The following is a 10,840-nucleotide window of genomic DNA, read 5'->3' as shown; positions in this document are numbered from 1 at the left end:
GTGTTAATAGTAATCTAGCCTCTCTCTCTCTCATGGTCCTCTGTCACTAAGGCTAGTGTGTTAATAGTAATCTAGCCTCTCTCTCTCTCTCTCTCTCATGGTCCTCTGTCACTAAGGCTAGTGTGTTAATAGTAATCTAGCCTCTCTCTCTCTCATGGTCCTCTGTCACTAAGGCTAGTGTACTAATAGTAATCTAGGCTCTCTCTCTCTCATGGTCCCCTGTCACTAAGGCTAGTGTGTTAATAGTAATCTAGCCTCTCTCTCTCTCATGGTCCTCTGTCACTAAGGCTAGTGTACTAACAGTAATCTAGGCTCTCTCTCTCTCTCTCTCTTGCTCTCTCTCTCATGGTCCCCTGTCACTAAGGCTAGGGTGCTAGGCACTCTGACCCACCGTACTACATAAGGCAACATTTGTTCCCGTGGTGTTGAATGGAGCCTTGTGTTAGAGGAGGTAGCCAATGAGATACAAGGTTCTGGGACAGTCCAAAACAAGAGCTGTCTGTCTGTCTGTCTCACTTTCTCACTTTCTCTCGACCCCCCCCCCCCCCCCCCCCCCACACACACACACACACACACACACACACACACACACACACACACACACACACACACACACACACACACACACACACACACACACACACACACACACACACACACACACACACACCACTAGTGTTATTGAATCACTCTTTGCCAGGACTACAGTACACTCTTAGTGGGAGATGTGCTGGACTGTAGACTCTTAGCCAGGACTACAGTACACTCTTAGTGGGAGATGTGCTGGACTCTACACTCTTAGCCAGGACTACAGTACACTCTTAGTGGGAGATGTGCTGGACTGTAGACTCTTAGCCAGGACTACAGTACACTCTTAGTGGGAGATGTGTTGGACTCTACACTCTTAGCCAGGACTACAGTACACTCTTAGTGGGAGATGTGCTGGACTGTAGACTCTTAGCCAGGACTACAGTACACTCTTAGTGGGAGATGTGCTGGACTCTACACTCTTAGCCAGGACTACAGTACACTCTTAGTGGGAGATGTGCTGGACTCTACACTCTTAGCCAGGACTACAGTACACTCTTAGTGGGAGATGTGCTGGACTCTACACTCTTAGCCAGGACTACAGTACACTCTAGTGGGAGATGTGCTGGACTCTACACTCTTAGCCAGGACTACAGTACACTCTTAGTGGGAGATGTGCTGGACTGTAGACTCTTAGCCAGGACTACAGTACACTCTTAGTGGGAGATGTGCTGGACTCTACACTCTTAGCCAGGACTACAATACACTCTTAGTGGGAGATGTGCTGGACTCTACACTCTTAGCCAGGACTACAGTACACTCTTAGTGGGAGATGTGCGGGACTCTACACTCTTAGCCAGGACTACAGTACACTCTTAGTGGGAGATGTGCTGGACTCTACACTCTTAGCCAGGACTACAATACACTCTTAGTGGGAGATGTGCTGGACTCTACACTCTTAGCCAGGACTACAGTACACTCTTAGTGGGAGATGTGCTGGACTCTACACTCTTAGCCAGGACTACAATACACTCTTAGTGGGAGATGTGCTGGACTCTACACTCTTAGCCAGGACTACAGTACACTCTTAGTGGGAGATGTGCTGGACTCTACACTCTTAGCCAGGACTACAATACACTCTTAGTGGGAGATGTGCTGGACTCTACACTCTTAGCCAGGACTACAATACACTCTTAGTGGGAGATGTGCTGGACTCTACACTCTTAGCCAGGACTACAATACACTCTTAGTGGGAGATGTGCTGGACTCTACACTCTTAGCCAGGACTACAGTACACTCTTAGTGGGAGATGTGCTGGACTCTACACTCTTAGCCAGGACTACAATACACTCTTAGTGGGAGATGTGCTGGACTCTACACTCTTAGCCAGGACTACAGTACACTCTTAGTGGGAGATGTGCTGGACTGTAGACTCTTAGCCAGGACTACAATACACTCTTAGTGGGAGATGTGCTGGACTCTACACTCTTAGCCAGGACTACAATACACTCTTAGTGGGAGATGTGCTGGACTCTACACTCTTAGCCAGGACTACAATACACTCTTAGTGGGAGATGTGCTGGACTCTACACTCTTAGCCAGGACTACAGTACACTCTTAGTGGGAGATGTGCTGGACTCTACACTCTTAGCCAGGACTACAATACACTCTTAGTGGGAGATGTGCTGGACTCTAAACTCTTAGCCAGGACTACAATACACTCTTAGTGGGAGATGTGCTGGACTCTACACTATTAGCCAGGACTACAGTACACTCTTAGTGGGAGATGTGCTGGACTCTACACTCTTAGCCAGGACTACAGTACACTCTTAGTGGGAGATGTGCTGGACTCTACACTTTTTCTCGAGGAACCAATTAAAGAATATATTGTAGAGGTGGCAGTCTATCAGATTGGAGGTGTGGCTTAATGGAGGTGTGGCTTTCAGATACAGTATAAAGACAGTGCATTCGGAAAGTATTCAGACCCCTTGACTTTTTCCACATTTTGTTACGTTCCGGCCTTATTCTGAAATGGATCAAATATTTTTTGGTTCCTCATCAATCTACACACATTACCCCATAATGACAAAGTGAAAACAGGTTTGAAGATTTTTTTGCAAATGTATAATAATACAAAAAACAGAAATACCTTATTTACATAGGTATTTAGTATTCAGACCCTTTGCTATGAGACGCGAAATTGAGCTAAGATGCATCTTGTTTCCATTGATCATCCTTGACATGTTTCTACAACTTGATTGGAGTCCACCTGTGGTAAATTCAATTGACTGGACATGATTTGGAAAGGCACACACCTGTCTATATAAGGTCCCACAGTTTACAGTGCATGTCAGAGCATCATTCTTAAATGAAAGAAGTTTGGAACCACCAAGACTCTTCCTAGAGCTGGCCGCCCGGCCAAACTGAGCAATCGGGGGAGAAGGGCCTTGGTTAGAGAGTTGACCAAGAACCCAATGGTTACTCTGACAGAGCTCCTTCAAGAAGGACAACAATCTCTGCAGCACTCCACCAATCAGGACTTTATGCTAGAATGGCCAGACAGAAGCCACTCCTCAGTAAAAGGCACATGACAGCCCGCTTGGAGTTTGCCAAAAGTCACCTAAAGGACTCTCAGACCATGAGAAATACGATTCTCTCGTCTGATGAAACCAAGATTGAACTTTTTGGCCTGAATGCCAAGCGTGACATCTGGAGGAAACCTGGCACCATCCCTACGGTGAAGCATGGTGGTGGCAGCATCATGCTGTGGGGATGATTTTCAGTGGCAGGGACTGGGAGACCAGTCAGGATCGAGGGAAAGATGAACGGAGCAAAGTACAGAGAGATCCTTGATGAAAATCTGCTCCATAGCGCTCAGGACCTCAGACTGGGGAGAAGGTTCACCTTCCAACAGGACAACGACCCTAAGCACACAGCCAAGACAACACAGATGTGGCTTCGGGACAAGTCACTGAATGTCCTTGAGTGGTCCAGCCAGAGCCTGGACTTGAACCGGATCTATCAACTCTGGACAGACCTGAAAATAACTGTGCAGCAACATTCCCCATCCACCCTGACAGAGCTTGACAGGATCTGCATGGGAAAAACTCCCCAAATACAGGTGTGCAAAGCTTGTAGCGTCATAGAATACTTTTTATTTTTACCTTAATTTAACTATTTAACAAGTCAGTTAAGAGCAAATTCTTATTTTCAATGATGGCCTACGAACAGTAGGCCGTCATTGTTCAGGGGCAGAACGACAGATAAAAAAAAAAAAATGTTTTACCTTGTCAGCTCGGGGATTCGATCATGCATCCTTTCGGTTACAAGTCCAACGCTCTAAACACTAGGCAACCTAGTGGTTAGACTTAATGCTGCAATCGCTGCCAAAGGTGCTTCAACTGAGTAAAAGGTCTGAATACTTATGTAAGTGTGATATTTCAGTTTTGTATTTCTTATACATTTTCTAACTTTTCAAAAAAACTGTTTTTTGCTTTGTCATTATGGGCTATTGTGTGTAGATTGATGGGGGGGGGGGGGGGGGGGACAACAATTGTATATATATATGCAAATGGTTCCATGTATGCTTCCATTACAGGCTTTATCATCAGGCTACCTCATTGTCACTCTCCCTCTGGCATGTATGGTGTGTTTATGTAATGTTCTCTCTGACAGACAGACAGCGTTTCACAAGGACGCGCTAAATATGCAGCTGTTCCTAATTACTGTTTCTAGTGCATGCTCGCCATGATAGAGTTCCTTAATATTTTATGACAGCCAGGGGAATACTTAAAAAATGCCGTTCCTACTTCCCTGATGAGCAACTACAAGGAAATGTAATCTCAAGGCCACAATGAAAACAAATGAAATCATTATGGGTGTTAATTATTGTACATAGTTGACAGCACCACAACTCATTTCTTACATAACGTTACATTTCTTATCTGATTGCTCTTCACTTTATGTATGACACGGTGGATGTTCTGATAGGCAGAAGTCAGTTTCTCACAAAATTGACAATTAAATAGGCTATTATATTATATTCTGGAGCACCTAAACATTTCCAATACCTTCTTCCCTCACTATTTTTCCTCCTCCTAGGGAAAGAAAAAGACCTCCACAGCAGTGGTGGCTGAGGAATGCGAGACAGGAATGCTGTTGAGTTACTATAAAGAGAGTTTGATCACCGAAAACAATGTCTTTGTGTTTTCATCCAGGGCTATAGTTACACAATGCTGTGTGTGCAACCCACTGACAACTTTTCAACCCGGCACACAAGAAAACGATCAAGTACCTGCAATTGACAGAATCGCGTGCAATTCAGTTACAGCAGGATTGCTTTGGTTTGGAGAGGCATGCAGACAGGGTGTGTGGGGAAATCTGGACCAGATCTTTTTCTTCAGTCGCTCCCGTTGAAATGTTTCTATTCTCATTTATTATGGACACTTAAGGATGCTTAGAATAAGTGTTGGTAACACTTTATAATGCCTGTAATGAGTAATCGATTATAAATGCTTATTAAATGTTTAGAAATAATGAAACATTTATAAATATCGTAACACTAAATCAGGAAATGTATTATAAAGTGTTACCAAAATGATGAATTGTCCCCCGCCCCCCAACTCCCTCCTCCATATCAGTTGTTGTCATTGTTCATTTACTAGCCTCACTTTCAGAGCAGGCTACATCATAGAAATTGTGAGATTGGCACAACCAGTAGGTTCAGTCTCTGTGTTGCTGGGCAATTGGACACAGTCAGTGATCATTACCCTATACACAACACTTCTGGGAGAAATAGGCAACAGTTAAAGTAGCTATAGTTCTTATTTAATATGGATCTAAAAGGCAAAACTGATCCTAGATCAGCACCTCTTATATCATTTTCCATGAGGGGGAAATCCATTCCCATGGAATCCACTCCTTATTTTCCAGCGTTAGAACTCCTGATTCCAGAAATAAAAGCTATATCCTGGAGGTGATTAAGACATTAAAGTAGGTAGTGAGGTAACTGAGGAAGACAAACGGTTCATTCATGGGAAGGTGGTTCAAGGCACCGACAACCCTCATATCTCCCTGGAATGACTGCAGATCACTATTACTCACTCTACTGACCTTAGCAGCTCACACACTAGGCTATGTCACATGCTAGGCTATGTCACATGCTAGGCTATGTCACGCGCTAGGCTATGTCACGCGCTAGGCTATGTCACACGCTAGGCTATGTCACACGCTATGTCACACACTTGGCTATGTCACGCGCTAGGCTATGTCACACGCTATGTCACACACTTGGCTATGTCACAACAATATGTCACTTCAGGTTGAGGAGCTGGAACTGGAACTGGTCTGGAGTAGCCACATATTTATAACTGAAGCTTAAATGGGAGAATCGTTGCTAATTAATTACTTCAAATTATGTCTTTAATGTTGGCTGTATTGTTCATATACCACAGGTATCCTTATAGTTGTAGGCAAACTATATCATGGGTATATACAGTATCTTGCTCATGCAAATAGGTCATTTCTGAACCATATACTAGACTAGACATGTGGCTGAAGACCATCCCAAGAGAGATTTTTAAATGCTAAAACTTGAAAATGAAAGGGAAAAAAATACTGTACCAGCATGTAACAAATTGCATCAATAATGTCAACCAATTATCTAGTCCTTTTCATTATTCTATCGCTTGGATCTATGATTTCACCCTGAATCTGTTTGTGGTTAATAAAAATTATAACAAACTATCTTAACGTAGCTAGCTGTAAGTCACACTTCACAGACGCGGTACAAACTACTAACAGTTTTACACTACATTTCCCATCGCGCATTGCTTCACTACGTCAGGTGAGACTGGAATGCAGTGTGCTGTACAACACTAAGCATGGCTCAGTGCAGCTTCGGCTCTCGGGGAGGGAGCTTGACGTGCGTGTGTGGATGAGGAACGGCTGCGATCCCAAGCAGCGAACCCAAGCAGCGAACCCGCCAGTGTGCTGTGTTCCTACTCTGGATATTACTTATCATTCAGGATTACAAGGACGTCACATTTACAATTGATCATATGGATTTGTCTGTTTCCTTCATCGGTGGAGCATTTTGAAACCCGCTCTTCTCAGGACTCGCGCATAGAGAGGATTCATCTTTCCGGTTAGCGGAGCCTGGAGAGAAGTAGGCTACACATGAGGGAATTGTTGTTATTTTGAAAACTGGAATTTATTAGGATACAACATTTTTCTCGATTCAATACAACCTTTATTATTTGTTCTACTGGACAGCCTACTGTGTCTTGTTGTATTTTACGCGGAATGTATGTCAAGCTACGGCGTTCGCATTGACACCCAACTACAGGACAAGAGAGGTCCGGTGCAGGGACTCCTATGGTCGGGCACAGACACGCCGGTCAATGGGGCTCTTGAGGATATCCTATTCGCAGTGACCGATGGCTAAAGTTCAGCGGTTACCAATGGAAATAATACGCACAATGCTGGATCACTACGATGTTGGAGAATTTGCAGGATGGTTTGAACAGTGCAATGGGATTGGATAGTATGTTTTTGTCGTGCGTTTTGGGGGAATTGGTACCCATGTTTTGGACGTCTACATGGAATGGATTATCCCATTACGCACTCCTACATGGATTATTACCTGACAGGTACAGTGGAATTCTTAGTCCTCTTTCTTGCTGTTCAGGTATTTCAAATGTTTGACAATTTTAGCTCAGTATAGTGTTTCCTAGTGTAACGTTGTGGGGAAAGCTCAGAGACCTCATAATGACATAGCTTCTTGTAATGCAGGAGATGATACCGGATGTCATGGGATGTTTCATAGATACCGTGTAAGGAGGTTTTAATTGTTGACCACTTTACCTAACATCTCCTAATAGTTCAGCTGTTCTTCGGTCCTCTGGAAAGGCGACACCAGCCCGGTTATGTTTTCGTTGAATGCTCGCTGCCAGCGCGCGCCAAGCATGCCAAGTCTCCATGCAAATGCCTCTGTGACTGACGTTACGCCTGTATGTAACACATATTCCAACTGGTTTGCAGTGTCGTATAATTCAGAAGAGGAATAGATCTTTGAAGCCCCCTTGAGTTGAAAACCTGTCATGAGCGATGCGTTCAAGGCTTAACGAGTCTTCTCACAGTGTTTGACCCATGCGTCTGCGCTCGGGGAGAGGTGCGTGCCACTACCCAGGTGTGCTGTGATTTTAGGACTACTACTACTACTACCATACCCCGTTTAGAGGCACTTTAATATGCTGTCTTGCCCATTCACCCTCTGAATGACACACACACAATCCATGTCTCAATTGTCTCAAGGTTTAAAAATCCTTAAACCTCTCTTATCCCCTTCATCTACACTGGTTGAAGTGGATTTAACAAGTGACATCAATAAGGGATCGTAGCTTTCACCTGGATTCACCTGGTCAGTCTATGTCATGGAAAGGCCAGGTATTCTTAATGTTTTGTACACTCAGTGTTCAGGCTTGTCACCTCTCCCATATCACTCTACTCAGCTGTGACTAAATAACTTGGGAGTGGTTGCTATGACACAGGGAAGCCTTTCAATGCAACTGTCATCATCACATGCTAATGCTGTCATGCAGACAGTTTAGGCCTACACATGCAATGGGTAAAAATGGCTAATTGCATGGTTACAGACTATATGAAATGCAGTCTATTCACTCTCTATCGTATCCTACTGTGGTCCAATTATTTCATCCATTTGATTTGGGATTAAGTGGTCACCGTACCAAAGTATTGGTCTCACTTTACCCCATTGTCATTAAGGACCATGTGAGATACATGCTGTGTTGAGTGTGTGCCTGTTTACATGATGATAGCCAGTGGACCTGGGGTTGAAGCACTGTGTTGAGTGTGTGCCTGTTTACATGATGATAGCCAGTGGACCTGGGGTTGAAGCACTGTGTTGAGTGTGTGCCTGTTTACATGATGATAGCCAGTGGACCTGGGGTTGAAGCACTGTGTTGAGTGTGTGCCTGTTTACATGATGATAGCCAGTGGACCTGGGGTTGAAGCACTGTGTTGAGTGTGTGCCTGTTTACATGATGATAGCCAGTGGACCTGGGGTTGAAGCACTGTGTTGAGTGTGTGCCTGTTTACATGATGATAGCCAGTGGACCTGGGGTTGAAGCACTGTGTTGAGTGTGTGCCTGTTTACATGATGATAGCCAGTGGACCTGGGGTTGAAGCACTGTGTTGAGTGTGTGCCTGTTTACATGATGATAGCCAGTGGACCTGGGGTTGAAGCACTGTGTTGAGTGTGTGCCTGTTTACATGATGATAGCCAGTGGACCTGGGGTTGAAGCACTGTGTTGAGTGTGTGCCTGTTTACATGATGATAGCCAGTGGACCTGGGGTTGAAGCACTGTGTTGAGTGTGTGCCTGTTTACATGATGATAGCCAGTGGACCTGGGGTTGAAGCACTGTGTTGAGTGTGTGCCTGTTTACATGATGATAGCCAGTGGACCTGGGGTTGAAGCACTGTGTTGAGTGTGTGCCTGTTTACATGATGATAGCCAGTGGACCTGGGGTTGAAGCACTGTGTTGAGTGTGTGCCTGTTTACATGATGATAGCCAGTGGACCTGGGGTTGAAGCACTGTGTTGAGTGTGTGCCTGTTTACATGATGATAGCCAGTGGACCTGGGGTTGAAGCACTGTGTTGAGTGTGTGCCTGTTTACATGATGATAGCCAGTGGACCTGGGGTTGAAGCACTGTGTTGAGTGTGTGCCTGTTTACATGATGATAGCCAGTGGACCTGGGGTTGAAGCACTGTGTTGAGTGTGTGCCTGTTTACATGATGATAGCCAGTGGACCTGGGGTTGAAGCACTGTGTTGAGTGTGTGCCTGTTTACATGATGATAGCCAGTGGACCTGGGGTTGAAGCACTGTGTTGAGTGTGTGCCTGTTTACATGATGATAGCCAGTGGACCTGGGGTTGAAGCACTGTGTTGAGTGTGTGCCTGTTTACATGATGATAGCCAGTGGACCTGGGGTTGAAGCACTGTGTTGAGTGTGTGCCTGTTTACATGATGATAGCCAGTGGACCTGGGGTTGAAGCACTGTGTTGAGTGTGTGCCTGTTTACATGATGATAGCCAGTGGACCTGGGGTTGAAGCACTGTGTTGTGTGTGTGCCTGTTTACATGATGATAGCCAGTAGACCTGGGGTTGAAGCACTGTGTTGAGTGTGTGCCTGTTTACATGATGATAGCCAGTGGACCTGGGGTTGAAGCACTGTGTTGAGTGTGTGCCTGTTTACATGATGATAGCCAGTGGACCTGGGGTTGAAGCACTGTGTTGAGTGTGTGCCTGTTTACATGATGATAGCCAGTGGACCTGGGGTTGAAGCACTGTGTTGAGTGTGTGCCTGTTTACATGATGATAGCCAGTGGACCTGGGGTTGAAGCACTGTGTTGAGTGTGTGCCTGTTTACATGATGATAGCCAGTGGACCTGGGGTTGAAGCACTGTGTTGAGTGTGTGCCTGTTTACATGATGATAGCCAGTGGACCTGGGGTTGAAGCACTGTGTTGAGTGTGTGCCTGTTTACATGATGATAGCCAGTGGACCTGGGGTTGAAGCACTGTGTTGAGTGTGTGCCTGTTTACATGATGATAGCCAGTAGACCTGGGGTTGAAGCACTGTGTTGAGTGTGTGCCTGTTTACATGATGATAGCCAGTGGACCTGGGGTTGAAGCACTGTGTTGAGTGTGTGCCTGTTTACATGATGATAGCCAGTGGACCTGGGGTTGAAGCACTGTGTTTCCTGTGTAGATCTGTGTGTCCCATGGACTTCTCACCAGCAGGCTACAGCTTGATAACTGGACATGGTGTTTACCATGGTGGACTGCAGCACTTCTGCCAACGAGGATAGATGCTCACAACTCATTATGAGTCCTCTGTGTCACTTTGAATGGTTTGTCATTTCAAAGCTGTTAAGTCTCTCTCTCTCTCTCTCTCTCTCTCTCTCTCTCTCTCTCTCTCTCTCTCTCTCTCTCTCTCTCTCTCTCTCTCTCTCTCTCTCTCTCTCTCTCAAGATGCCTCCTCAGTCCTTAAGAAGCATCTCCTCTCCTAACCCCCCCACCCCTCTCCTTCTCCACCTCCAGTTCCTTAGCAGTAAAGAATTCAGTCTATTGTTGAGGTCCGGGGACAGAGACCCCACTATATGCCTGCCTGTATACACCACAGAGGACAGACCAGCACCCCCCATCCACCCCTCCAACCCCCCTGCAACCCCTCCCCCATTAAAATCTTCCCTAAACAAGAGCCCTTTCTCCTCTGAAGAGGGACCCTC

The 10,840-nt window shown here is 45.5% G+C and overlaps 1 long non-coding RNA gene across 2 annotated transcripts in view; it reads left to right on the top strand.

The window, feature by feature from the left end:
* Positions 1–6,417: 6,417 nt before the first annotated feature.
* LOC139571608 (uncharacterized) overlaps positions 6,418–10,840 on the top strand; it is a 175,404-nt gene continuing 170,981 nt past the window's right edge. For both annotated transcript variants that reach the window (XR_011674325.1, XR_011674326.1), the window contains exon 1: positions 6,418–7,178. This is a non-coding gene — a long non-coding RNA (uncharacterized lncRNA). The remainder of the gene's footprint in view (positions 7,179–10,840) is intronic.

The sequence above is a fragment of the Salvelinus alpinus genome, chromosome 1 (genome assembly GCF_045679555.1).
Source record: "Salvelinus alpinus chromosome 1, SLU_Salpinus.1, whole genome shotgun sequence".
Lineage (NCBI taxonomy): Eukaryota > Metazoa > Chordata > Actinopteri > Salmoniformes > Salmonidae > Salvelinus > Salvelinus alpinus.
This window is presented reverse-complemented; position numbering and strand designations above follow the sequence as displayed.